Here is a 6,373-nt window from a genome sequence, read left to right on the forward strand (position 1 = left end):
TTCAGAAGTTAAAAAAATTTCCTAAATTGACTCGCAGATTTAGAACTTTTGAGTCTTTGGGGATACAGAATGGGTGGTTTATAAGGAGATGGAGGCACATAAGGTTTCTCTTTCTCTTCGGCCTCTCGGGTATTATATTTTGTTTCCTTTGGTTCATTCACCTGCTCAGTTGAGGTTATATCTAGTTTTTGGTACATGGCAGGGTTTTGGAGTCTTGGATCTACGGGTCCGTCTACTTCTTTTCCACTCCTCAGTATAACGGCATTTGCATGTCCTTTTGGATTAGGTTGCGGCTGTCCAGGAAATGTTCCAGCTGGAGCGGCTGTAGATGCTTGATGTTGAGCCACTTGTGAAATTTGTGTTTCAAGCATTTTATTGTGGGTGGCTAAGGCGTCTACTTTGCTCGCTAGTTGTTTGAGTTGCTCGCGAGTATGTATGTTTTGGTTCAAGAAGTCTTTGTTTGTCTGAGCTTGGTCAGCTATGAAGCTTTCCATCATTAATTCGAGAGTTGACTTCCTAGGCATGTTAGGAGCATTATTAGCTGACTTTTGATATCCAGGCGGAACAACTGGTGCTTGGTCAGGTGCATACAGGGTGTTGTTATTCTTATACGAGAAATTAGGATGGTTTTTCCAACCTGGGTTGTAGGTATTCGAATACGGATTTCCTTGTGTGTAATTCACTTGATCGGTTGGGACTCCTGCCAATATTTGACATTCTTGTGCAATGTGTCCAGGGTTTCCACATAACTTACAGTTTGGAGTTACAGCAGCCACGGTGGCTGCGGGTGGTATGGTCAAGTTATCTAATTTTTGGACAAGGGCATCTACCTTTGCATGAACATGGTCAAGGCTATTGATTTTGTACATTCCACCCTTCGTCTGGGACTTTTCTACTGGAGCTCTTTAACCTTTCCATTGGCAATGGTTTTGGGCCATGCTTTCAATGAGTTGATAGGCTTTGTTGTATGGCTTATCCATAAGTGCACCACCCGCGGCAGCGTTTACTGTCAGTCTTGTGTTATACAGAAGCCCATTGTAAAATGTGTGAATGATCACCTAGTCTTCGAGACCGTGATGTGGACATGTCCTCATTATGTACTTGTATCTCTCCCACGCTTCGTAGAGAGATTCTACATCTTTTTGCCTGAATCCGTTGATTGAGCTCTCAGCATAGCAGTTTTGCTCGGCGGAAAATATCGGGATAAGAAAACGTTCTTCAGTTCTTCCCATGTTGTAACTGAGTTGGATGGCAAGGATTGCAACCAAGCCTAAGCTTTGTCTCTTAGTGAGAAAGAAATGAGGCGCAATCTTATCGCATCTTGAGATACACCATTCGCCTTTACAGTATCTGCATACTGCACAAACTTGGTCAGGTGTTCATTAGGATCGTCCGTAGGATTTCCAGCAAATTGATGTTGTTGGACGGCTGATAATAGTGAGGGTTTCAGCTCGAAATCGTTTCGATTGATAACAGGGGCAGCAATGCTGTTGTGGGGTTCTTGTTGAGGCGGGGTAGCGTAGAATTTAAGAGGACGATTTTGTGGTCCTTCTTTAGCCATGGTTGGTTTTTCTTCTGGTTTAGGAGGAGAGAAGATATCAGGAATATCGTACTTTTGTTGATATTCGTGTATTTGGCATCTTACGTATAAGAAACTCTCTAATTCTGGGACTGGTGGTGCTAAGTTATCGCCCTGTGAGCGAGTACTTGGCATACAATCAGGGAAATAAGGGAGAGTAAATTAGTTTTTATTTTTACCTTAGTTTATACCGTGCAACGAAAGAATCACACTATTCGACTAAAACAGGTCCCCGGCAACGGCGCCAAAAACTTGATGCTTATCGTGACTATATACAAAATATAGTCTATCGGGTACTTGACTGCAAGTGCACAGTCCAGTCGCTTTAGTTTTAAAAGATATCGATCCCACAGGGACCTATGGTCAAACTAGTGTTACTAACGTCACTATGTTTAGCTAAGGGAATTGATTAGTAGAAGTTCGGGGGCAGAATAGTAAATCTAGGGGAAATTTAGTTTTAAGAAAGAATTGATGGAAGGAATCAGTATGCAACGCATTAATTGTCAGGGATTCGATAAGTCACCGGTGAATAGTTTAAATGCCAAATATCTCTCAGTAGAAAATATTTATTTAAAAAGCTTTATCTCACACTCTCGTGATTGTTGATTCGGCCTATAGCTTTAAGTCAGAATGTACGCTCTCGTTGTCCCATTTGAAGTTAAAAATAATTTTTGAAAATAAATAAGTTCTAATTGATTTTAAAGTGCTCTCACTGTTTTTAAACACAATGCCTAATTTTTACTATCCAGCTCGAGCCTCACGCTCACGCGATTGTTGGTTCTCACCTTAATTAATTTCCCACTCTCGTGGAAAAATCGTATTAAATAGCTTCTCACACTTTTGTGATAAAGTTAATTAAATTTAGATTAAAAACTTCAGCCTAAAAGATTGTTTGAGAAAAAGAGTTTTCACCGATTATTATTAAATCCCATCTAATTAAATTGCTACATACCGATACCGGTAATTTAGCCGGACATGTTAAATAAGGCAAACACAGAGAATAAACAGATCAACATTGCGGCAAACATAATTATAATAATAATTGGGCAATAAAAATAATAATTCAATAAAAACCTGGCAATCGAAGTAACAGAGTATAACGAATCTCGGAGTACTTGAGCAGTCCTCCACAAGTCGGTAGGCTTCTGCTTCTTCAATACAAATTGCTTACTAAAATTAAATAAACTGTAGTAGTTCCCCAGTGTAGGAAACTACTACTATCGCTAACTGGAAAACGGAAAGGAAAGGAGAAAACGGGAATTCTAAAAAAAATGTGAATGAACTAAGGCAACGGAAACAAAGTTGTTGAAAAGAAAATAAACTAAAAAGCTAGAATGCTGTAAAAATCAATTGCAGAGCGTAAGTGTAGATGTAGGCATCCCCAATTTTTCCAACTTTGGTCCTTTATATATTGCTCCTTTAGGTCTTGGCGATTGAGAAATTTAAGGAGGACTGGTTTGAATGAGGAATCTGGGGGAGTCATGTTGTTGGAGATATTTTAGGCACGTTTGGGTGTCTGTGATTGACTGTTTCAAAGCGTAAATTCTGGCCGCGTGACGGTCGTCACAGGCTGGGTCGTGACGGTCGTCATGAATCTGTGATGGTCGTCACATCAACAATTTCTGCATTCTGGTTTTCTGCTTTTTCCTGTGCTTTCTCGTCTGTTTCTTCTTCTTTTTCTTCCTTTTCTTCATTTTACTCATTAATGCTTAGAGATTTAAATACCTACAAAAACAACTCGAATACTTGCGGAATAATCGGGATATTAATTAAAATGGTGTGATCTTTGAGTGTAAATCAAGGCAAATATCTGATGTATTTTCGCGTTATCATGGCCTGACACGACCCGTGTCAGGCCCAACAACCATATTTTTCAAATTTTTGAATTTTGTGTTTTGTGGGGCCCAAACGAACTTTTCACCAATTAAACACTTTTTACCCACTATCCACCAATAAATTCTGATTTTTCTTCATCACCTTCCTTCATTATTTCATTATCTTTCTCCTTCCTCACACTTTCTCTACATTCCTCCATAACCTAACTCACAAAAAGCTCCAAACTTTACCGTCATTTCCTGTCCAAAGTGCCGGCATCCTTCACAAAAGTTATTCTACTCACCATCCTCTACAATGCTACGATAATCTTTTTCCGTTTTCCTTAAAAAAAATTGGGTGATAATTTATATTTCAGGAAGCAAGAATGCCGCTAAAAAGAGTCTCCAAAGGGAAGCAAGCGGACGCGGAATCATCCCGTCCAAGGAAACGGACAATCCGTCATCCCAATTCACATGACATAATTTTTGATAATCCGAAGCATGAACGGAGGTACGCATCGCATATCAAACGGAAAATCACTCCGACCAGGTACCTTTTCTCCGACACTCTTTTTCAATTAGGTATGTCTGAAGAACTAGATAGGATGTTTCATGTGCTTGGAATGCTGGAGTTTGGCCATTGTGAAGCGCCAACTTTTAAGCGCATCACATTAGAATTTCTGAGCACAATTGAGTTCAATCTCAAAAAGGGTTGGATGGGTACAACTATGTACTTTGGAGGAACTATGTCTTTCAGGTTGTATAATGTCGACCATGAGTTTACGGTCGAGTAGTTGGGTGAAATTCTTCGCCTACCCCTTTATGGCCCCGGATCCGTACCAGACAGCTTCGATGCTAAGATATTCTGGTTGGCCATTACGGGACGTTCCGACTACCAGGCTAAAGGAGCAAAGGCGTTAGGCATTCAAAACCCCTGCTTCAGGTATGCCCAGAAGGTGCTAGCCTTCACACTATTTGGCAGGGGTGACAGTACAGGTGTAGCCACCCAGAGAGAGCTGTTATTTTTGTTTGCCATGGCAAACCGGGTAGTTGTGAGTGTTGCAGCATTCGCTGCAGATTATCTGGGTCGAATGGGGAGAGTTGCCCAAGGAGGAATCTCCATAGGAGACATCATCACCCAAATTTCCCAACATTTCGGATATGACCCGACTGCACTTAATGAGACACCGGTAGCAGGTAAGAGAAAACTAGATATGAACGCATTGGTCCAGCAAGGTATGATTTCACAAGTTTCCGATTATTATGCCTTAATGAGTTCAAGTCAGTTTATTATGGCTCTACCTGACCTGACACATATTAGCATCTCAAAAACAGCTAATTGGCTTTATGAAAGTGACGTCCAAGATGATATGGACGAGTACAATGCTGATACATTTGCTGCAAGTAACCCACAGGAGGAAGAAGTGCATGAAGAGATACAGGACCAGGAGCAATTTGCTGTCCCACCAGAGGAATCCATCCACCCCGGTACCCGTTCGTCATATGTGACATCGGACCAATGGTCATGGATGCAAACAGAAATTGGCGATCTTCGAGCGGAGCAAGCACGCCAAGGTGTAGAGCAGGCCCGTCAAGGGACTCTGATGGATGATATGCACGCGATGATGCAACGTCTGATGTTGCAATTTCCGCCGCCACAGTGAGCCGGTTTGAGCACCCCTCTATCTTGGATGCAAACATTACGGACAATGTTTAGTTCAAGTGTGGGGGGGATTTTTTTATTATTTATTGTTGTTTTTATTTTTTTTGTTTGTTGTTTGTTTTGTTCTTAATATTTTTGTTTGAATTAAGTTGCGTGTACTCTATGTGTTACAGATAAAGGACATTCGTGCTGGATGAACGATGAAACTTGGAACGATTGGATGGAAGACACACCCCTCTACTTGCTCTTCTGGAAACCCCCGAAGATTGATGCTACCGACTCGAAAAATCGGACGTGACTCTCTGTCACTGGATTTTGTAGTGACACTCCGCAACTGAAGAGAAGACAAAGCTACACCACACTGAGAAACATCTTGGAAACCTAAAAGCGAGACAAAACATGGTGAGAACTAAAAAAAGCCAAACACTTATCATCATGAGAGTTGTTCAGGTATGTCTTTGTCTCTTTGGGTTTGCATTAGAGATACTGAAATTACATAGCACACGATACACACTGAGGCATTGTTTTTGTATTTTAACCCTGAGCCTTTCAAGCCAACCCGTCATAATTACCCGTCGTTCACCAATTTTGAGCTATATTTCCTTTTGTTTTTATTTTTACCATTATATATAGCCATAAGCCCATACACTACCACACCATGCTTAGACAAGTGTTGTTTACCCTGAAGCTACCAAAAAGCTTAAGTTTGGGGTTTCATCAAAATTTAGGGACACCGACAAACCTTAGATAAGTGCAAAAAGATGAAGAAAAATACAGAGAAAAAGAAGAGAAAGAAATAAAAAAAGAGAAGTATTGAAGCACTTATCTAGGAAGTCTATGGTTGGCAAAAAGTTTGCATCAAGAGAGCAATAAAAGAAAATATATACGCCAATGAACCTCAACAAAAGAAAAACGGTGTCCAAAAGAAATACCCCCGAGTTTGAAATTTGAACAAACGACACAAGGGTAACAACACGAAATCTGAGCCTAAACCCCTAGTATTCCTTTTTTTTTGTTTTTATCACCCACCTTACACCTTAGCCCCGTTACAACCGAAAAAGTCCTCAAATAGTGTGTGTTATGTGTTGCTTGTTATGAAGGTATTTGTATTTCAAACCTAAGAGCTGATTTTGCATACTCTGTTTTCTTGAGTGTACATACTTTGACCCCGAGAGATTTGGTGAGAGTGTGAAAAGCTACAGGCCAAAAGATGTGTCAAAGTTAAAGTGTGGCTAAAGTCAGAAATCGGGAAAGAGTAAAACTATGATTAAAATGAATAGGAGAACGCGAAAGATTGCGGTAGCATTGTGGATTCAT

General features: G+C 40.5%; 1 non-coding gene across 1 annotated transcript; it reads left to right on the forward strand.

Annotated features, from left to right (window-relative positions):
* Positions 1-1,068: 1,068 nt before the first annotated feature.
* LOC127109493 (small nucleolar RNA R71) lies at positions 1,069-1,174 on the forward strand. Its single transcript, XR_007796771.1, has one exon. It is a non-coding gene; the product is annotated as a small nucleolar RNA R71 (small nucleolar RNA).
* Positions 1,175-6,373: the final 5,199 nt, after the last annotated feature.

Source organism: Lathyrus oleraceus, chromosome 7, assembly GCF_024323335.1.
Source record: "Lathyrus oleraceus cultivar Zhongwan6 chromosome 7, CAAS_Psat_ZW6_1.0, whole genome shotgun sequence".
NCBI lineage: Eukaryota > Viridiplantae > Streptophyta > Magnoliopsida > Fabales > Fabaceae > Lathyrus > Lathyrus oleraceus.